At 40.8% G+C, this 23,301-nt stretch overlaps 1 long non-coding RNA gene across 1 annotated transcript; it reads left to right on the top strand.

Annotated features, from left to right (window-relative positions):
* Positions 1–142: 142 nt before the first annotated feature.
* On the top strand, positions 143–23,301 carry LOC133267017 (uncharacterized). Its single transcript, XR_009742605.1, has 2 exons — positions 143–341; positions 22,170–23,301. It is a non-coding gene; the product is annotated as an uncharacterized LOC133267017 (long non-coding RNA).

Here is a 23,301-nt window from a genome sequence, read left to right as displayed (position 1 = left end):
AATATTTATGTTGCCATAAGTTACTTAAGCACTGCATTATTGGCCTTCACTTTTGTATGCTCTTCTACGCACAAGAAATACATAGTGGCAGAGAGTTCCCTTAAATGTAGGCAGCCTTGGCTTCTTCTTGGTGTCTGTAAAGCCAGCACAACTTGTTCACTTGCTCCCTCTGCTATGGAAATAATACTAAGCTGTCCCTTTCTCTGGCTCACTTGCTGAAGCACACTGGCCGTTCTCTAGTTCTGAATGCTGTGCTGCAGTCAGGATTTTACAGGATGCTAGAGAAACTGGCAAGCGGCTACAAGCTAGGCAAATGGAAGCTGATCACAATTTTTCTTGAGGTAAAAAAAAAAATGGGAAGATACTATTTTTGTTTTCTGAATGTTTCTCTACTGAGGGTAAATGAACCGTATAAATTCTTGTCCTGTTTGAGCAGAACTGTTACTGTCTTTTCTGATTTTCTTTAAGGCTGGTAGTGAAGATTATTAACTGAAACTCTGAGAATGAGCTGTATCAAAGCATTGTACTGAAACATGTAGAGCAATAACAGCAGTGCACCATTTTCTCCTGAATATAGAAAACTATTTCAGAAACGGCATAGAAGGAGCAAGGAATGGGAGGAAGCTTCATGCTCCTGTATGCTTAGCGGTGATGCCTGACCAGATCCGAGTTGAAGCTAATAACTAATGGATTATATACTTGAATTTTACTTTCCTTTCATACTACATTAGATTACTTCTCATGATTAATTCATTATGTGTTGAAATATTTTGAGTTTTGAATGACCCGGCTTAGAAGTAGATGGGCAGACAAGCAGAGGAATTAATGAGAAACGTTGGAACATTGGATCTTGGTAGATGATTAATGCTGGATTTTCTGCTCTTTCTCAAAACTAGTCAAACTTGTTCTTAATCTTCTTACATGTAAGAGTATGCATAAAACAATCATCTTTGACATTTTCTTTGCCAGCTTTCTGAAACTGAGGACTGAAATGCAACTCCTCATCTATATTGATAGCTGCTGGAACAAAGCTCAGAATGGACTCAGTTGCACTGCTGAGTCTCATGTATAAGAAATAGATTTTAGCTTTCATCCTGGGTAGTGTAATTTGTTTATGGGTCTTAACATTTCCTGCACTTAGGCAGAGAATGTACTGACAAGAGCCATCAGCTCTGTTCACTGAGGGGAGAATAGTGCTGTTAGGCAAGAAGAGTTATCCAAAAACCTTAGGGAAGGTTGTTTTGGTATCTCTGGGCAGATCTCATGCGGACCCCCAGCATCCAGCAACTGTACCCAGTAGCACAGTCACCACAGAAATCTTGCCTTTTTCCATAGACCATGGTCTATGGATAAAGCTGATTGATTGGTCCTATTGCAGGGCGAGAGCACCTCACAGTATCCCTGGAGTTCCACATACTTACATCCAGGATAAATGCAGCCCTGTACTGTTTGAAATTGGATGTTTTTTACCTGTCAGCTGTGAGAAAATGTCTCTTTAAATGGAATGTGTTCTGGAAACTGCTTCAAGGTCTACTAAGGGAGTGGTTAGACAGAAGGTAAGCCAAGCAATGAGAGTGTTTTCCTAAATGACTTGAAAATAAGGAAAGATCATTCTCCTGTCATATTTGTCAAAGATTTCTGAAGCCAGCTGATGCTTTTAGTGTCACTCATCTGGTTTTAACATGGCTTGCAGGGATACACATAAAAGCCTGATAGGTGTGTTTAGTTCAAGGATGTTGAGGGTGGATGTGAATGAAAAGCTCAGCCTGCTGCTTTAGAAGCTTGCCCAGTGGTGGGCTGGTAACTGGAAACATGCAAATATGTCCATTCATTTTTAAACTGAATGGATTCCTAACTTGTATTTTTTGGATCCATATTCAGAGTAGTGTTGTAGTGGGTAATGTGCTCTGCATCAGTCTGAACAATTTGTGAATACTAAAGGAAAGTTGGTATGAGCAGCTTCTGAGATTAGAATGAGAGAACCTTGTTTTATTTTTAAGCGATTCTGTAGAACTACCTTTTGATGCTACTGATGTAAGAAAGACATTTGGGTACTACAGGCTAGTATATACTTTGTTGTCATGGCAAGATCTTCAGACCTGAGGGTATGGTGAACAAATTACTAGAATACAAGCTAGGGTGGGTAGATTTAAAGCTAACTTACTACTCCCAGGCAGCTCCTGGGGGTGGGCTGCTCTTACTCTCAGTTGCATGCAAGATAATTTATTGCACCTTTCCTGAAGGTTATATGATCACATGCTTAAGAAGCTCTATATCTAGAAGATGTGTAAGTCTAACTAAGTAAGACCTTCCTGCCTCAGGTCCCATGAGAGTCTTGATCCAGGATGGTATCTCAGGTAATATATAACACACATCAACAGGATTGGACTTCACAACAAATTATGCTTTTTCACACAGTAAATTGGTGTCTGCAAATAAACAGTTACTGGAGAAAAGAGAAATAGTCTTTCCTTCGTAGGTTATCTCTCATCTGGGATTTTCTTTGAGCTCTGTACCCTGACTGCTAAGCTGCACAGAGTTTTGCTCTCCTCTCCTCTATGAATTCGGCATTGTTTTTTCTACTGAAACAGATGAACTGCTTGAACATTTGCCCTTATTCTTGGACAAAGATTTACAGCCTGGATGAACTCTGGCCTAGTTTAGAGTGAGCTTGGATGTGTCTGCATCATTCCTGTAAGTGTAACCTTACTGGTTTCTGCTGGGTCTCGCTTTTGGTTTGCATAAGGCATGAGAGTACAGCTCCAGACTTGTCGCACACTTGCATGTCAGAACCTTTCAGTTTATTGTTTAAGTTGTCACAAGCTCATTGTGAATCCCACAAAAATAGATGACCTTGCTCTCAACTGCTAAAATGAATTGAAAAAAAGCATAGGGTTAACATTAGTAATAAATCACCAAACTACATTTTTCTGGTACCTTAAAAATCTACATATTTTCAACGCATTGCTGCAGGGACTTCACTCATATAAAATACCTAGTGTAAACAGATTCTGATCTTGTTTGGAGTGCTCAGTAGTTCTAGTAACACTGCTGAAAACAGTATCAGTGACAGGGCTTGCAGGCAAGTGGATGAGTCTAAATTCCCTTATAAATATGTCTTTGTACATGTCAGTGTTAGGTTTTTTTGTTTACTATGTAAATTACCAGAACAACTAAAAATCTGAAGACTAGAATGAATTAAGACTACCAACTTTGTCTTGAAATTGAGCACAAAATGAGACACAAGACGTGAATGTTGTGGTGCACTGCGGCTGTGTGCTGTGCTATGGAATGTTCTTCAGAAGTGAGGAAGAGGAGTACATATTCCACTCGGCATGCTGCATTCTAGTCATTCTGTCTTCTGGGTAAACCTTCCCTTAATAATCTCATTTTGAATCCACTCATACCATGCTGTTAGAAGGCAGCTAAATTTACTTTGTTTTATTACACAATAAAAAAGGATTTCTAGGTTTCATATAAGCTTTATGAGTTCTAGTGTTCGTTGACTGTATCTTGGCTTTGATGTTACCTTCAGAGATCAGTGACCAGAAACATCATGAAGGAAACGGGGTTTCCACAGAAATTGAATTTCTGTATTATAAAAATGTGGGTTTTAGATTTTAAAACTTCAAATAAATTTCATAAACTGGGACAACAGTGTTCATTTTTGGGGGATCAATTGAGTCTATGCAACAAAGGTCTGGCAAAGTGCTCTAGAGTAAGGATAGTCTTCTTCCGGAAACCTGTTTGCTTAAGAGGCTAAGACAGTAACAAAAGATCTACTTTATACCCTGATCATAATCCTTCTGATTTCTCCATTTCATGATATAGTTTGAGTATTTCTATTACAATTTAATGTGCCCAAGCCAGAGTGCAGGCATTTCATATCTCTGCCCTAGGAATAGCAATTTTGTAGGGTACAGTGACTTCACAAGGTCAGAACTTGATTTGATTTCCATCCTAAATGAAAAGTTTGCCAACATATAACATTACTTAAATAAAAAGGTAGTATTCCAAATACTGAAGTTTTCATCCAAATGTTCCTCCAGTTTCTAGTGCTAGTGTGAGTTATAATGTTCAGAGATGAGAAGTATCATAGTAAAACAGAAAGTGTGTGGAGCTCATAAGGGCTCTTTAAATCGCAGTAGAAAGGGAAGAAGGAAGGAAAGTACAATTTAAAAAGTTTTTAATTAGTAAAATAAAAATAAGGTTTCAAAGACAAGGCACATGGATTTGAAGACTCTGAGAAACTTCTGAAATAAGTAAGAGTTGTTTCTCTTATACCACTTTCTGAGTGTCCTGCAACATTCACTGGTGCTGGTTTTCAAAAGCAGAGAATTTCTAGAGTTATCTTTGGACAGTGACAGTTTTCCTCCCCTGCTTCTTGTATATTGCAGCTCCTGTACTCTACTAAGCCACCACTGTCTGGCTGCTGAAGCGTCCTCATGTGTCAGAGGGTGTCTTCACTCCAGAGTGTTCCAGTGATGCTTTGTTGCATTGACCAGGCTTATCCCTTTAAAATGAGCATCATTGCCTCAGCTTAATGATGCTTTGTACCAGTGAAGCTGCATTCTCAAGAGGCCTTGTGCTGGTAAAACAAGGCCACTTCACTTGTTCTATCTATACTCTGAGCCTCTTGCAATCTAGTGCCAAGGTAGTGGTGCTTCTAAGAGGTACAGCTGTGAAGGAGACAGTATTTATTAGAAACACTTGAGCAAAGTAAACAGACTTACAGAGCTAAGCTACTTCTTAAGGTTGCTTAATGCCAAAACGTCATTGGGTTATTGTTCTGAGTTTCTGAAAAGACCTAGATATCTTCCTATTTGTTTATCTACATGCATATATATAGATACATGTTATTAAAAACTGGAAAAAAATAAAGTGCTCTCAGGAAAAAAATATCTGTTCTAGGCTTATCCACTCCTCTGTGAGAACTGGGCGCTGAAAAGTCTTTTTCTTTTTGAAAGCTTCTCTTCAAGTTTTTATTTAAGAATGAATAGCTCTCTTCCACCTTCCCTCTGAATCTTCAATGGTTTCTTCCATGGGGCAAAACCTGTGTCTGGATTTTGTAGCTGTGCCAGAATACAGCTGAGACACAGGTCTCGGCAAAATACAAAGCAGCTCTGTTGCCAGACAACACGATCGGTGAGGAACAAAAGGGCTCCTAAGAGTTTGAGGCGATGTGTTATTTTTTGCCCTTTTCAAGATAAAAGTACAGAAATATGTACTATATGGAGTTACTGGGCTTTTGTAAACCCTGCTGCTGTGTCTTCTTCTTCGAAGCTCTTCCCTCCCCAGCATGGGTGATGCAGAGCATGCTACAGGCAGGGGCAGCTGGGGGATGAGTACAAATACCCCACTCAGCCCCATTCACACAGTTTTACCATGCTTTTAATGGAAAGTTAGGCCTTCAATGGAAAGTTAGGAAGAAAACTCAGTGCCTTTAAAAAACAGCATTGAGCCAAATGCTGCTTGACCATAAGTTCAGGCTAACTCCCACTGACCTTGCTGAAATAACAGAGCTCTGAGTTGTGCAGGGGCTTGGTCTGTGCCCAGGGGATTTTTCTTGACAATTCCCTCCTTCTTAGTGGGATTTACTTTTGGGTTTTGGTTCAACTCAAGTTTCAGAGGAAGAAAATTGCTGCACACCCACCATGAAGAGATTTTTGTATTCATGTGTGTTTTCTCAGCACTTGCTAGTGCTGGCTTGATGGCTGAAGGCACTTTGTTGACTCCCTCTGTGGCCAAGAGTTTTACTAGCTGCAGCTGAGGGTTTTTAAACAAGTGTCTGGCTGTAGAAGGTTGGGTCATAGGTGATGCTTTAGGGCTGCCTATTGTGTTTCCATAGTTTTTTCTTCTCTGTTACTGTGGCTTTATTTGCGGGACTCCTTTCACAGGCACCCCTGAAGACTGCTAAGCTCTCAGAGCAAACATTTCTCTGAGGTTTGTGAGAGGCTGCTGAGGACCTTCTTTTGAAGGTATGCCAGGATCAGCTGTGTCACGCAAGTGCATGCGAATGAAAGAAATCCAGTGGCCTTAGAAGCGGGGCCTTATAAAGTTGTGCTAAGGGAGCAGCTTATGCTGGGATACTTGCAGGAATACTGTTAAGTTGATTAACTGCCAAAAAAGTTTTCTATGATGATGAGAAGTATAGTTATGTCAGGCTTGTGGGCTTAACTGGAGTGTAATGATAGGTCAAAATATTTTTTAGTCTTTGTAAAGTATTTGAAATTTAAAGTGTATAAACAGAAAACAAGTGATTGTAAGTTTTTTGTGTAAGCAAGGTCTTTACATTTGGTTAAAAAGGAGAAAGGATAAAAAGCTTTCTTTTCCTAGCTAGTCAGTAAATTTTTTAACTCAGTGTCTATGTGTAGAATAGTTTTCATATAAATATAAGTAGGAAAGGCTTTGTTCTTGATGTTTTCTCCTATCTTTTGTCACTGCAAACCTTGGATAAACCTCTTGTCCCCTCTCTCCCATTGCCCTGCACTACTAACAGCAATCAAGCTTTTTATGGCTGTCCTAGCAATTTAATTTATCTTTCCTCTTCTTCCCAGTTGCCCAAGCACACCAATAATCTCTTGTTTACTTGAACTTTGACTGTGTCCTTCTGTACCGTATGGAGGTAACAGTCAGGGGACAGAGTCCAAGGCAAAAGAGTTAAATTGACCCTGTTGCATGACAATTTCATTCAGAGGTTTGCTGCTTAATTTACTATTTCTGTTGCTTAAGAGCATTGTCACAGTCCAGTATCCAAACTGGAAGGAAAAATGTTCAGAGTAATGTATTTCCCAAGACCTAAGCCAAGCCCAGAGACACCAGAGAGCAGGAAGCTCAAGGGAAAAGTGAGATTGTCTTGGAGACAGTGAACTGATTTGGGCTCTCTATTGGCAGCCTCTCTCTTTTTCCCTGCCTGTTGACACAGCATGACCCCTTGTCCAAGCTTCAAGCCCCAGATTTGGGCAGTGTCAGGAGATGAGGCAAGAAGCTGCAGGAGTGCTGGTGGTACCAGCTAGACTCGCCTCCAGTCTACTCCTACTTACGTATATAGTCAAGCCAGCCATCGTAGCTGGCATTTGGTATACACCAGGGAAACTGATAGGATAAAAAGGTGGTGGCAAATTAAGCTGTCATATGACGTCTGTACAGGTCACTGAGCTCTGCTCCTTCACAGGGTCACTGAACAAGATTAGAACTTGAACTGTAAGAGTTAAGGATGCCTGCAAAAATGTAGCTGCAGATGTGAAGGGCCCACAGTCAATGACATTGGTTTAGCTTAGCCATATCTGACAGACCTTTTGGAATCAAAGCTCTAAGATTTCTGGAAAACCCCTTTGAACCTGAGCTATGAACCCATCTGACTCCAGCCTTAGCAAGTGACTAGCAGCCCATGCTGCCCTTCACCTAAATACATCTGTCTGCACAAGCCTTGCAACATTGAAAACCTTCAAAACTATTCACGTCTTTACTTCTCTCGTGAACCACTGGTGTGTGGGTTATAGCTGTGCAGCCCTTAGGGCTAACCCATGCCCCCATCACCCTGTGCCTGTACTCCTTTACACCACCCCCTGTGAGCCCGTCTTTGGGCATCCTCTTTCACACCAGGACTGCATTACATTATTTTGCTGAGGTCATGAATATTTCATGCTATACAAAACAGCTGCATGTTACTACCATCTTTATAAAAGCTATGGTTGTATTGTAAGAAGACGCACAAAGCAAGTTAGGCATAGCTACCTGGTCATTGGAAAAATGGCTGTCACAGCAGCAAATCAAACCAAATAAAAGGAAAGCCTTGAGCAGGTCTAGACAGATTTGGACAAAACAAGACTGCTAAACCCTCATCCTAAGGCTCTGCAAAGTCAAAGCCAAGGCTGTGTCCTGTTACCTGCAACAGCTATGCTGTCTTTATGAGGCTGCAACTTGCAGTGTGTCCTGGACAGCCCATTTTTTAAACCCAGATGCTCCATGCTGTCCTGAAAGTTATCAAAAGCCCAGTCCTGGCCTAGGCATCCCATGTAGCCTCCAGTGCTAAAATGTCATGACACTGAACACTGCAAATAGTTCAGCCCAGAGAGCCCTTGCCAGCTCAGCCCTGATGTGCTTCACAGGATCTGAAACCCACCAACTCATGGTGGCCTCAAAGACAGCAGAGAAGGCTGGAAGTGTTTGGGAAAATTGCTGGTCTCCATCAAAGGCAGCAAGGTGAATTTTGATTTGGCAGTACCAGAGGAGGCTCTTCTCTCTCTGTTTTGGCCTCAGTTGGGTCATCTGCTGCGATCTCTTTGCCACGTTATCTTTGCAAAGAAGTATGGGATCCTTTATGGGTTTGGTGGGCAAGTTTCTGCAGATGCTAATTTTTAGTACTGTTGGGCAGGATGGGAGGATTCATTGGGGTGTTTTCTTAGTACCTACTGGTGATATACTGTTGCTGATGGTGTCAGAAGCCAGATGAAAGTATCACTCAATGTCTGAAACTTAAAGGCCCTGAAAATCATGCCTGAATGTTTCTTAATCCTGGAGTCTCTTAGTATCCACAAAAAAATCTTTCTGTCTGACTTAAGTTTCCTCAATGACTACAGTAGCACCTGTATGTGTATCCAAAGAGGTCCCAGTGTTAACTGGGCTGAGCAAATTGATACCTTGATGATGCTAACCATAAAATAGATGTCCTTCTGCTTAAAGTCCCCAAGGGCTTGATATGGGAGGAATGGCTTTGGCATCCTCTGAGATTATGGCCAGGCTGAGGCTCAGCATGCTACACAGGTGGAAATAAACTTTTCTTCTAAGAGATGAGGGGCAGGCATAGGGAGAAGGAATCTAGAGTCTCTTTCTCATTTGAGGACAAATGCTCTAATGCTCTGTGTTGCTGAGCCTGATAGCTTTGACTGACATATACTGGTGGATTTAGCCTCATTCTCCCAGAGGTGTCACCTCTGTGCCAGTGGCAACTGGTATATAACCCAGTTTACAAATCAGCATATTAGTACAAGTCTTTCTTCATAAGTGAGAGGTTTGCAGTGGCCATGACTGTGAAGGATGAAGAATGGAGATAGGGATGGGCTCAGAAACCTTCAGTAGTGAAGAGAGACATTCACCAAGGTCAAGAACATCTGAAGTGACTTTGACTTAAGATACAGTAGCCTTTATTTGCTAGTCTGGTCCTGTATTTCACCTGAGTCATACCTAGCTGAAAAATTTCATGTAGCTAGTCAGTATTTTGAGCATTTTAAACACTGTGCTAATTTTTTTTCAAAACAATTCATAGTTTGAAGTAATAAGATATTACAATACAAGAGATCAACATTTTGCATAGTCTTTCAGAATAAATGTGGAACACATCAAATGCCACAACATTTGGAAACTTATCTTGAAATAAACCTACATTTTCATGAACCGATTTTATTGTTTTGCTACCTGACGACTCTGGGCTGGTGGAAAAGATTTTTTTATTTTCTCTGGGTGATCTAGGAAAAAGTCTAACTAATTACTTTTACAGGTCTTTTAAAAGGCTTATCAGCGAGAAAGAGCAAAAGGGTTCAATCCCACCAGGAAAACTTTGGACTGCTTAATTGCCAGAAGTCTATTAATCAGTAAAGGAAGTTTTACAGAGTCTGTGGCTGAGAGAGGAAACCTGAAAGGAAACATCTTGATGTATTTTTTATTATAACCCTTAAATTGCATACCTGTGCATAATGTAAGCATTTTTTTTCCTAGTGGGAAAAAAACCCATGATTTTTGTGATACTAGGGTGAGACTAAAACACTGCAATTGGAAAAGCTACAGAACAGTAGATTATAATCCAAGCCCAGATCTGAGTCTAGTGAATGATACGGAGTGTTTTTGCTTTCACATGATCCCTTCTGTTAGTGTTCTTAATTTATTTTGCAAACTTCAAAAAATGAAGTCCTTGAGCTGCCTGTGCTCTGTATCTAAGCCAGTTGTTTATTGTGGAAAGAGCATACATCTCCTGGGCCATCCTTGGAGTTAAATCAGAATTTGACTAGATGTGACCCTGAGCAGTCTAATCTAATTTTAACATCGTGTCTAACTTCAAGGTTGGCCCTGCTATGGGCAGGGATCAGAGAAGATGAGACCAGAACGACCGTTCTGACTGAGTTTTCTCTATGGGTTTCTCTGTATGTGTTTATAGTGTAAGCCTCTTTCTTAGGACACATGATATATTACTGTGTCTTGCTTTTACAATATGCAAACACAGAGCTACTCCAGTTTTTGGAACAGAATAAGAAACTTTGAAAGTTAAATGGATTTTGACAGATGTTCAAAACTAGAATTATAGCAAGAGTGCAATATTTTGCCTTCACAGCACCCCAGCTTTCTGCTTGCCATGCTTTTCACTTATGACCACTAATTTCTGAATCAGCTTTTTGGTCCCAGGCCTATAAAACTGGATAGAACAAGATGTCTTCTATATCTTTTTTGGTTATCAACAGCAACATGAACTCTGACTTAAGGTGGATACTAGCTAGGGAAAGAGCAGCTGGAAGTGTTTTTTACAAGCATCTCCAAATGCTGCTGTTTCTTCAAAATGTCTGTATTTGAGGGCTGGTGATGCAGATAGTCTTGACTGCCTCCTTTCCTGTGCTGTCATCAGGGTGATACCTTTCTGGCCTGGTTTTGGCTTGGAGACACTGCTGCAGAACACTTGGACTCCTAAGGTTGGCCCAGTTTGGGGTTTTCTTTTTCATGGGAACACTTCTACTCCAGTCTCTTCCTTCTTGTTTTCTGGTGTGATGTGATGAGACTGGAGGAAATTCCTCTGGGCACCCTTCTGAGAAAGGGAAAAACAGTTGTCTCTGAGTCATTCTTGGCTGATACAACTCTTGCATCCAAACTGAAGCCTGTTGCACATTTTGCAGCTCTGGATGGCAGTGTGCCTACCAGCATTACTGAGAAGAACGCTGTAATGGATTTCCCTCTAGTGATGAAATTTGTCAACTGCAGATTATTCTATGTATCTAAGGTACTGGCACAGCAGTTGTAGTTTCTGCCTTCCTTTCAAACAGCCACTGTGAGAGGGGAAGAAAAGAGAATCAGAAGTTTATTGGATCTGGAATGCTATGAAGTCAAAGTGTAAATAACAAGCCTTTTTACCATAAAAACAAAACAAACAAAAAAAAGCTCAGCTTTTTCAAATTAGAAACAAAGTTGTGCACTAAATACACCTTGACACCAGGTTTGTTATTCTGGATAAAACCCCCACTACCTCTTAAACAAAATGAGTATCATAATATATTTTCTGATGGAACAGGTAACTCTTTCATCAGTTCTTGTTTTAGTGTTTAGAAAATCTCTTCTCCAGGCCTGAGACTGTCACTATTTTAAGAGTTGTCATCCTATACCACGATTTTAAAATTATAGAAGAAGTAGGTGCTTGAGGGCTGAAAATGTTATATTCAGGTGTGGACTCATCTAATTTTGTGTAGTCAGTGAAGAAATTAGTTACTTAACATTAGCAAAAAAACCCCCTCATTAGCCCATCTTTTGCTGTTATTATTTTCAAAAGAACTGTCACTTTTGGAATGAAAAGTGTGTATTATTTTCCCTGAATAATTTTGAAATGGTTGACTATTGTCAAATAAATTTGGCAGGAGGAAAAATCTTTTTGGAGATATGAAGTTTGGCACTACTTGTAAAAACAGCTAGACATCTACAAAATAAAAGCCATTAATGCGTGCCCTGAAGCACAGCAGTGTAGGAGCAGAGTCTGTGTGGACACAGATTGCCCCTGTGGAGGCTGATGTGGAGATGACCCAGCCATACCTTCGCTAGTGGCTCATGCCAGATTAGAGAACCGTGTCTCCTGCGTGAATTTTCTTGGATACCAGAAAGTGTGAACACAGGGGAACAAGGTAAGAATTCAAGCATTTTGAGAAACCTGAGATAGGGATCACATTAATCCTGGTGATAAAAGGAAAGAAAAGGTGGTACAGCTGGGCAGGAGTCTTGAGCACTGTCCCTGCACAGGAGACAATCAGAGGACATCTGGGGATTGCAAGTCCAACAGTGCTACAACAACATGCCAAGGCTAGGAAGCAATGGAAGAGGCTGCATGGGTGATTGTGGAGCTGCCATAGCCACAGGCCTTTAGGTTAGGCAGTTCATTTTTAGGTGTGTTTTTCCCTGGTCTTGAATCAGGACCTGGACTACCTGCCCTCTTGTGGTCTTGTACTGCCTTATGGCTGCAAGAATGATGTTTCCTGTGGTTAAATCATAATGCCTGATGCCTGAGAAAGAGGTCAGTTTTGGCACTGTGGTCTCAAAGTGATGCATATAAACAGTCAATCAAAAATGAAATGTAAGTAAATAGGGTTTATTACTGCTTAATGTGATGAGTGCAAAGAACTGAGTGATTAAATGACTAGGTACCAAAATTTTTAATGAGGCAAGAATTACTCACAAGTTACTAAATGTGGAAACACTGGATATGCAGCCTGATTTGTATAAACGGCTTATATCTTGATTAAAACCACTTTCTTGTATATTATCCTTTAGCTTTCAGACAGCTACCTAGGACACACTGAACCCAGTTTTGGCAGGTTGCGTTGATGTAACATGCAGCTTTGGTAAGGGAGGTTCATGCTCGATGGGTAACAGAATCACAGAATGGTTTGGGTTGGAAAGTGCCTTAAAGATCACCTGGTACCAACCCTCCTGCTGTGGGCAGGGACACCTTCCACTAGACCAGGTTGCTCAAATCCCCATCCAACCTGGCCTTGAACCCTGCCAGGGATGGGGCGGCCACAGCTTCTCTGGGCAAACTGCTACTTGGGATGGAAAGTGCCCCTTCACCTTCAGCCTCCAGACCACAGCAGCAGGGCTGAAACACAGTGCAGGTGAAGACAACCAACACGGTTTAAACATACTGGTTTTGGCAGTCCTTGTAGGTTTTCAAGACCCAGCTGGACAAAGCCCTCAGCAACCAGTTCTTACCTCAGAGCTGTGAGCAGGAGGCTGGGGGGAGACCTCCTGAGCTCTCTTCCAGCTCAAATGATCCTGTGAGCCTGTGATCAAGTGCTGGGCTGCTCTGCAAGTACCTGCAGACTGCCCGATCACAACATCTGCATACCCTATCTTCCTTTGCCCTATTCTTTCCTTTTTTGATCATTTTTTAGCTGCCATTTTACATCCCTTTCTCCACCTCCCCCTATCTCTACCCAAGGCCTGCCCTAATCCCTTTTTCCTCATTGCTCCTTGTTTTGCTGCATCCCACCTCAATTTCACTGTGATACCCTCAACCTTGAAGGGTATTACTAAAGTGGATCCCCAGGCCTTGCTGGCCTTGTGAGGTACGATGCACTCGAATTGCCCCGCACAACTTTCGGCTGTCATGTTGGGCCCTTGCTCACACACCTTCCCTTGGTGCCCTGTGAAATGCAACTGTCCTTCCCTACACTCCCCCATAGTCTTCGTCAGTTTCTCCCACTGTTATCTGTCACCTCCAGTGATTTCTCCATGTCCTGCTGAGATATGTTTGGATATATTACCATCCTGCTGAGATAGACAGTGTCAGCGTGGGCCAAAGCCTAGCTGTCTACCTGCAGCCATGACACATCACCTCATTTCTTCCTTCGGCTTGCTCCCTCAGAGATCTGTCTCACTGCAAGCCCTCATATTCCCTCCCCACACATTATACTCTTATTATTTAATGTGGTTTTATCCACATAATACTCAGCATGTGCAAAAAGCTAAGGTTAACAAGTGTTTAAAGAGCTTCCACTGATTTTTTAATGTATTTTGAAAGGCAGTATTTTCTGCAAACCCAGCAAGGGAAGGTGGGAGAAGGAGGGACATACATAGGAGTGACAGATATAGAAGTTGCCAGATACTATGCGCATCCTGTACACTGTGGTCATTACAGTAAGAAAAAATCCTAGCACCTGAGCCTCAGTGGTCATAAGATACTTATGCAAACATGCAACACTCACAGCAAATATATCTTCCAAAACTGGAAGGGTGCAGAATCTGAAAAATAATCAGCATCACTTTAGCAAGACCTAAAAATCACTAAATATATAAACTGGTCTGAGGATTTTAGTCATATTTAAAGAGCTTCTTCTGCATTTGACAGCAAGAATGGTGACTTCCGTGACTAAATTTTGCATCCAGGCTGTATGTGAAGTCAATTATACATATTTTAGAAATTAAAATTAATTATTTCTGTCTTTTAGAGCTGTTAGCATCACAATGCTGATGTAAAAAGACCCATCTGTAATTAGAACTTTTTCATTCCCTCCGATGAGATCACATCTTCAAATGTTGATTTCCTAGAATCGTAGAATATTTAGGATTGGAAAGGACCTTAAGATCATCTAGTTCCAACCTTCCTGCCATGGGCAGGGACACCTCACACTAAACCATATCACCCAAGGCTCTGTCCAACCTGGCCTTTTAACACTGCCAGGGATGGAGCATTCACAACCTCCCTGGGCAACCCATTCCAGTGCCTCACCAGCCTAACAGGAAAGAATTTCCTCCTTATATCCAATGTAAATTTCCCCTGTTTAAGTTTTAACCCCTTACCCCTTATCCTATGACTACAGCCCCTAATGAAGAGTCCATCCCCACCATCCCTATAGCCCCCCTTCAGATACTGGAAGGCTGCTATGAGGTCTCCAAGCAGCCTTCTCTTCTCCAGGCTGAACAGCCCCAACTTCCTCAGCCTGTCTTCATACGGGAGGTGCTCCAGCCCCCTGATCATCCTCGTGGCCCTCCTCTGGACTTGTTCCAACAGTTCCATGTCCTTTTTATGTTGAGGACACCAGAACTACACACAATACTCCAAGTGAGGACTCACGAGAGCACAGTAGAGGGGCAGGATCACCTCCTTTCATTTTGGATGTATTACCATACAATATATTTCAGGGGACCTCACATCTTTATTTTCAGCAGCACATTAAGTGTGTATCTTCTTGGCTTTACTTGCTATAACGGGATTTTTGTGTAAAAAATACATAATGTAGGCAAGAGCCATATGCCAAGATCTCACAACAAATTATTTTCTCCTTCAAGTGCACTTGGGACCAGATTTGATGTTATTTGCAATCAGGAAGCCAGTCAAAAACTCTCAAGCCACTTCACAGTTTTCAGGGCAGTTTAACTAGCTTAATTAAGAGTAGGATATAATTGCTGCTGCTGGAACATGGAAAACTTCTCTCTTGTGAATCTTAATTAATGAAGATGAAAAAAGAAAAGAGAAATCCCCCTAACCTGACAGCTCTCTGGCAGGCTTTGCAGGGCTGACTGTACAAGAACTGTTTGACCTTGTAAATCTAGCAGATTCAAAATGCATCTGAAAGGCAGTCTATGTACCCAGCCTCATTCCCACACTTGCTTCAGATCTGTGTGTTCAAACCGAACCTTCATCTTCAGATATATATAAAGATTAATTTACAAAAATGTTTTTAGAGGTTTTATTTGACTAGATTTTGATAAAATTATTCTTTTTTTACTGAATTGCCTCCAAAATGCCTATTTTGTGTCAGTACCTTTCTTTAACTATGTCTACACGATACTGTATGATTTCAGTTTCTTCAAGGCAAGAATTGTTCTCTTATAATCATTTTGATTTAAGGCATGCAGTAACATTCCTTAAAGCAGGAAAATCAGACCGACTTCTAAGTACTTTACAGCTTTACAATAACAGCAAGATGGCAAAGCAGTTTTGCTTGGCATACTGATAACTCCTGCATCAGTGAAGGCAGTGAACAACAAGAACAGACCACTAAAGCTTTAGATAAGTACGAGAAGAAAGCTGTTAAATGCATTTCAGTGGATGTTTACATGTTTTAGAGTACTATCAGGCAAGGCATACAAAACTGTAAAAATAAGCAGCTCCCAGAGATGAGTGGCATGATGCTGCATATGTTTTGGAGAAGGGTGAATGTCCCAAAAGAATTAATCATGATTTATGGAACTTGAGGATAGCATCAAAAATGCTCTTCATCCAAACTCATTCCTTATAAATAAGCTGAGAAATGGGACTGACTCGACTAGGTGGGCAGCTATCACTGTTGCCCTTGTGGCAAAAGAAGGGGGCTATTAATTTTCTGCTAGCAACATACAAGGAATATTATGTTTCTATGCCCTGAACTATCAGATCAATCACATAAAAAAACAGACCAGCAATTCTTTTTCTTTGGGACATAGTCTTCCATTATTTGCAGGTAGCAGACTGCCATCCCAGGCCTTGGGTGGGAGCTAGGAGTGAAGCAGGGTAACCCATCAACTCCAAGGGACATACCCAAGAAAAATGCCATCAAACTTTCTTTGCAGTATGGCTGTAGTCGTGACAGTTCAGTCTCATAAATGGCCCATCTATAAGCTACTGATCAATATGAATTAATGGTGATTTTGAGAGTGTTTCTTTCAAACCCCTGGGGAATAAAGTCTGTACACGCAGGTGAAATATATTTGAGGTAACAGCAATGCAAAAACATGGCTTTTGCAGCCATAATGAGTTACCCTAAATACTGTGACTTAATTTTCAGAAATAATAAGTATGTCTGTAAACATTTTTACCACATCAGAAGTTAATATCCTCCATTAAACCAAGGCAAACAGAGTGAGCTTGCTGACATTTGCACAAGACAGGTTCTGAGATGTCTGTTCCACATTGTGTATGTCCTAGAGAAAGTACAGAACAGCACAGTTTTTTATAGTTCCCTTCAAGTTTCTGCGGGAGATCTCTCTTGTGGCCTACAAAAGTACTTATTTTCCAGCATTGCTAGGGGCCTTTCCTATAGCAGTTGATGATCTACTGATTAATTTAAAATACGTAGCATTTTCATGCTAAAAGTGCCCCTTTTCCTGTTCAATATGGCATTTAATATTTTCCAGGAGGCCCAAATTTAGTATAAGTTCATATAGTTTCTGTAGTATCAGTTTTTATTCTTTCCTAGAATTTTGTCTTTTGGGAAAAAATATAATTATTTGATGTGTTCCTCTCATGCAAGCTTCTCTCCCAGAAGGTCATACAAGAACTTGTGTTTTGCTAGACCTGTGTTATTTTCTATAAGGCAATGATTTGGCTTCTTTTAATTTGGTCGTGTTTGAGTATGTCCTTTCTGTCATATTTGAAGCCTAAAAGCTCAGACACCATGCACCACTGGTCTATGAGCTCATTACTGTACATTTTTTAATTAAACAAAAGAAGGAATAGGACAATCCAGGAAAGGAAAGAAAGAAATTCTAGTGCTGTAGCTCCTTAGCAGTATAAAATCGAGGTTGGTGTGACCAGATAGGATAGGGGCTGAGCACTCAGTACAGCTCTGGGGCACCAGGTGAAGCTGTCTTGGGGCTGTGTGTGAAGAATGAAGGCAGCTTTTGGTGCCCAAGCAGGTGGAGCACTGCTGGAGACAAGATCCTGGTCTAGGTAGTTCCTTGGTGAACTACATAGAAGAGAAGCTTCTTCTCATGTTTTCCCCTTTCCCCTACTTTGAAGGGGAAAAAAATCCACTGTGGTAAGAAGCTGATGGAGTGCACAAAGCCCTGAGCAACCCAGTCTGAGCTCAGAGCTGGCCCTGCTGCGAGCAGCAGGTTTAGCTGAGGTGCCCTGAGCTCCCACCCAGCCAGAATTGTCCTATTATCCCAAACGGCATCTTCTTTTTTCATGTAAAATTACTATTCAGCCATTTATTCAAAGTTGTGGTATGTGATGCAGGATTTTGTAAGTGTAACTTCAGGTGAAAGATACTTCGCCTGTATCCCACGGTTGTTTAAAAACTTTCCCACTGCTCGTGAGAATTAATTTTTCTTTTAATTCTAATTATATAACTTCTGGTGACCTTCCACTGTGTCTCAGGCATAAGGTTTCCCTAACCTTCATCTGCCTTTGTTTATTAGTTCCTTTAGGGAAAGGGTTTATATTTCTGGAAAGTCCCTAGCTGTTGTGCATAAACATGCTGCAGATATTTTAGTTACAACATATTTTCAACTTAGTTTCCATTTCATTTATTCCCACTTACCCTTTGTTTAGATCTTGGCAGTGCTGGCTGTGGGATCTGTTAACTTCAGATTACTTTCCTAAGAGTAGTCTGCCTCTTCCATGACTTCCCAGGTTCAAAAACACAGCTTGCAGTTTTGAGATACATAGTGGGTGTGCGCACACTGGCTTTCTGCAAAAAGCACCCTGTTGTTCAAGCCTAGCAAAAGGTCTGCGGAGTTTAAATCGTTGGTAACCTATGAAGTTAAATACTGATAGGCTAAATACAGGTGCTGAGAAGAGACTAGATGACTGCCATGGCTGGTGCCTGCAAAGTAGAGGGGAAGTGCTAGTGAACGGCAGGGCAAGGGCATCACTGCTATCTTCCTGGGACATCAAGCCAGGAATGATAACCTAACATGCACCTGGGTAGGACCCATGCATTTCCAGATTTTGCTGTGGGTCTACCTGTCTTGGTGAGTGTGAAGATGTGTTGGGTAGTCTTGCGTGTGTTGTTCTGACACAGTTTGGTAGCACTGGCATTCTGGTGTCCTGTGGGCACTTTACCTGTAATGGTGAAAATGGGCATCATTAAGGTCTAAGGCAGCAGGAACAGCACAGTCCAGCAAAAGTCATCAGTGCAACAGAGATAGATTGTCACTGTGATGCAGGTCATGTGGCCTGTGTGTTCAGAAAACATAGCTGGGTGTCCTCCCTGTCCCATGCAAAAGTGACAGACCCCACATATGGTCTGCATGGGCTTTTGGCAAAGCTAGAGGAAAGCTATTGAGCACAGCTCATGTGGGTGCTTCTTGAACTGAAGTACATTTTGATTTTAGCTGAGCTTCTGTCTATACAGAACAAAGTGTGGGCTGAGAGGGCGTGATAGCTGGCCTGAGCCACAGTATAGGCATGACATGATGTTAACATGCAGCTTCAGTCTCAGCTATTGCAGATACCTCCCCAGTACTGTGTTTTCTATAGTGAAGACATCATATCCTTTTTTTTTGCATACTGCCGCAATACTCCTGGAGATATATGTCTTCAACATATATGTGACTTGTGTTCTTTTTAACCTCATTTGGGTGTACAGAAGTGGGACTGGATGGTTTCAGTACTCGCTTGTTGCAACTTTCTGCGCAAATGTGTTTCAGTGGAACACCAATTTAGATTTGCCAAACACTCCACTCCCATTTCTACTAGCAAAGCAAAGCAATTTTTGCAAGCATTTAATCATAAAGGGGTAGGGCATTTCCAGCTACTGCTTCAGAAAATAGGCATAATGCATCAGCCACAATTGTAAATAAAACACTGAACCTTATCATTTAAAAGTAATGAGAGGCCTGTTAGTAATAGGTAGTGTAGAGATTTCATTTATTATGACTGCCAGGCAGGGGATGAGGTAAAAAATCTTCATACCAGTGAACTCTTTTAACGAACCCTCACTAAAATATCTTTCTTTATAAGGCTGCCATAATACATAACCTTCAATATGTATGTACATAATGCCCATCTAAAGGCTCAAACGACAAGAGGATTTTGAATTTGATCTTTTTCCTTTGCTCTTCTTTGTGAAAAGAGGAGTGTGGAGCTGTGTTCCCAGATCAGTGGCCAGCAACGCTCTTCATGCCTGGGGCAGTATGAACAGCAGCAGGAGACCAAGAATGCTGGAGCCCTCTTTCCTCAGCTGTGCAGACATACAAAGCATCACAGATAAGGGCAAGTGACTACTGCCAGTGTGGCTTCATTGTGGGAAACAATAATAGTAGAAGTTGTGGGTGAAAACCAGAATTGTGTTGCTGAAAATACTTTAGCTTTAATAAGGTATTTACTAGTTGAAAAAATGGATGTCTACGTTTCAGGAAATACATTGCAGAGGATTCTACAAGTGTGAACAGTTACTGTGATTTCATTTAACAGTCTTAACATTTTCTCCTTAGTGACTAAGAGCTGCATTAAGAAATATTGCATAGTTTGTATATTCAGTATACAATCACGTAAACAAGTGTGCACTTTTTCTTGAATTTTGTCGTGATATGCTAAAACATTTTGCATCTATGCTAGAAAAAGGTACATGTTTTCAGCTAATAGGCTACTTCTGCTTTAATGGTGCCACAATGGGGAAGGATTAAAAGTTATTCACTCTCAGTTTCATGGGTATGTTCTTGATGGTTATTGTGCAATGCAACAAATTTTAATCACTATGCAGCAGATAACATGTACTGCATAGACACTGTAGCCATTTCAAATTCATTTTCCTGTGTTACTCAAGATCAGTGCCTGCAGGCTGACCTGCCAGGATGAATTCCAGGCAAGTCTGTGGTTAAATACCTAGGAAGATCCACCCAGTTAAAGGTAGTTCAGCTAAGTCATTAGGAGTTCTGCCACTGACTTACTGACGCTAAGGTACTACCCAGGGGTTCTGAAAGACATTTCTTCAGTTCTCAGAAACTGTTAGGCGTATCCAGCTCAACAGTTCATGCCTTTATTGCTGTGGCCCCCTTATCACTATGTTAATCTCAGTTATAATAGAAGATTTGTGCTGAATCTGTTTCCTGTTCACACATAAAACCTTTGAATTATTTGACTTTAGCCAGAATTAATATTATCCTCTTAGGGGCTATGTGAATTTAGTATGAGTCATAGTTTGTTGACATACAACATGGAAAGAAAAATACTTGGATCCAGCCAAGTCTTCTGGTCATCAGTCAAAGTTTGTGAACTTGGCAGACTTGATTGGAAGCTGTTTTCCCATTTTTTAGTATGTAACTGTAGCTATGTAAAAAGTGATGCATGCTGTAGACAAAAGCACTATGAAATCCTATACCTGCTTTTTGTAAAGAGTACTGAACAAGTTAGGTTATGAATAAGGAAAAAATATTGGTCTTGTTCAGAAGAGAAACCCAAAGAAAAACCCAAAGTAACTGCATTTCCAGTGAACTTTCATCTGTTTTTATTCAGGACAAAATGCCTGTCATTGCAACACTGCGATGTAGTGTGGAGCATCAGATAAGCACAAAACAGTTTCAAAGCAGACGTAATTCACAGGGCTGATTTTTATGTAGTGATGAATCCCCCCAAAAATGGAGCATCAGCAGATCTGAGGCAGTAGACATTGCTGTGTAGTCAGCTGATGCAAACCCTCCTGCTGTCAATATACTTCAAGCATTCTGCATGTCATAAATTCTAAAGAAACCACCAAAGGGAAGAGATTTTTCAGTTTCTAGAGTAGAAACAAACATTTTCTGTACCTCTATAAAAAAGAAGAAGCCTAACTCTACTGCTTTAGGAATTGCCATACAATTTTTATTGCTCTGTGCAGCCTCAAAGACACCACCTTCCATTGCTAACACATGTGATTACACACTCTTAGTGGAACCAAAGCAATAATGATTAAAGAATTAAATTATACTTTCAGTTATAAATAAACCTCTTCTTGTCTACCAAGAGTCTTTACATAAAAAAAAAAAAAGGCTTAAGGTAGCTAATCTACTTTTCCTACTTTATTTTCTTGTCTATTCCTGGAATTTGATTAAAATTGGAAAAAATAGCTTTCCTATTTGTTTATAGACTTTTACATGCATTGCTATTAGACTTGCAGTGCTACTCTTCTTTCTTTATTTATTTTATTTATTTATTTTAAGACATGTGCATAAATCTTCTGTTTCTGGAGTCATAGGACCATGGAATGGTTAGGGTTGGAAGGGATCTTAAAGATCGTGTTCCAACCCTCTTGCCATGGGCAGGGACATCCAGGCCTTGAACACTTCCAGGGATAGGGCAGCCACAACTTTTCTTGGCAACCCTCACAGTGAAGAATTTCTTCCTAATATCTAGTCAAAATCTATCCTTTTTCAGGTTGATAAAACTCTATTTCTTAAAAGCGTAATATTTTGTCAAAGTCTTAATTTCTGGGCTTGCAAAATCTAAAAATATCCTTTGAAACGTAACATTAAACAGGGGAAGTTTAGATTGGATATAAGAAGGAAATTCTTTCCTGTTAGGGTGGTGAGGCACTGGAATAGGTTGCCCAGGGAGGTTGTGAATGCTCCATCCCTGGCAGTGTTCAAGGCCAGGTTGGACAAGGCCTTGGGTTAGATGGTTTAGCGTGAGGTGTCCCTGCCCACGGCAGGGGGGTTGGAACTAGATGATCTTAAGGTCCTTTCCAACCCTAACTATTCTATGATTCTATGATTTATTCCTCATGGAGAATCTTCTTTTTCAGGGTTTTCAGTGAAACAGCTGACAACAAGAAGAGTTCTTATGCAGATCACAAGGAACTTGAAGAGACACCAAGGCCCCAGATAAGACAGAAAGACCTACAGAGACACATGAATTTTTGGAATAGATGAGGCTGGATCTAAGAATTCTACTGACACTTTCGAAGTCTGAGGATAGCAGATAATAAGAGATCCTGAAAGTGTTATGTTTTACAGCTCTTCACTAAGCTCTGGAGCGCTAGAGATAACAACTGTAAAAATAATAATGTAATGATTAAGAATATTAACTATTAAGAATATTATTTAAAGAAGCCTGCAAATGAGTTGTCATAGGCCACAGTAGTTCAGGTAGGAGCAGACATATGGACAGTTGTATCACTGAAATTGTTAATTAACACACACGTGAGTACATCAGGTGATGAATGTGCCATTGGCTACGCAGGCAGGGAATCCTGGATCCTTCCAGTTCTGCATAGAAATGGTAACAGGGCAAGTCAGAGCAGAAGACAAAGAAGAGTGGGAAACCAATTTTCTCAGGGTATATGATAGGGTATTTTGAATTTACAGCAAAAAGTGTTCACTGTTTTCAGCATTGGTGGGTGAAGAAGTCAGTAATACCTGCATCATAGAGCCTCTGCTGCCCATGGGGGATAAATGCAGGATATGGCTAGACCTGTTTTCAGTAAAGCAATTAACTGTATTTTTTGTTCATTGCTTAATTAGAGACTGGCATCAGGAGGACCAAAAAGACAGAGCCTGACAGAATGTGATGTGTGGGATAAAAAGTGTCATTCTTTACTCTTAAGTAACTTTTCTCTAATATCTGTATTTGTGCATCTCACTGCCACTGACTCCTGTCTGACGGATGTTATTTTCTTTTGCTTGCTTTATAGCTGTTCAGCAGTTTTATTGCCCTGCCATCTGTTCTAAACAGTTAAAGACACTTTTATTCTCCATTTTTCTTCAGGGATGTAGAAGAGGCATCTGTCTCCAAACACTTAAAATCTCTCAATATACATTGTGCAAATTATTTATGCACAATAACTCAGACACCTTTTCAGAAGGATTTACGGATGTCTGACAAAAGTGTAATTTGCGTACACCTTTAAATAAAACATTGTTGACATTTGGCATACA

Source organism: Pezoporus flaviventris, unplaced genomic scaffold, assembly GCF_033815535.1.
Source record: "Pezoporus flaviventris isolate CSIRO_AGI_PZ_B2104156 unplaced genomic scaffold, CSIRO_AGI_Pfla_v1 ptg000007l, whole genome shotgun sequence".
In the NCBI taxonomy this organism is placed as follows: Eukaryota; Metazoa; Chordata; class Aves; order Psittaciformes; family Psittacidae; genus Pezoporus; species Pezoporus flaviventris.
The sequence above is the reverse complement of the archived record's forward strand: the minus strand, read 5'-3'. Positions and strand labels throughout refer to the sequence as shown.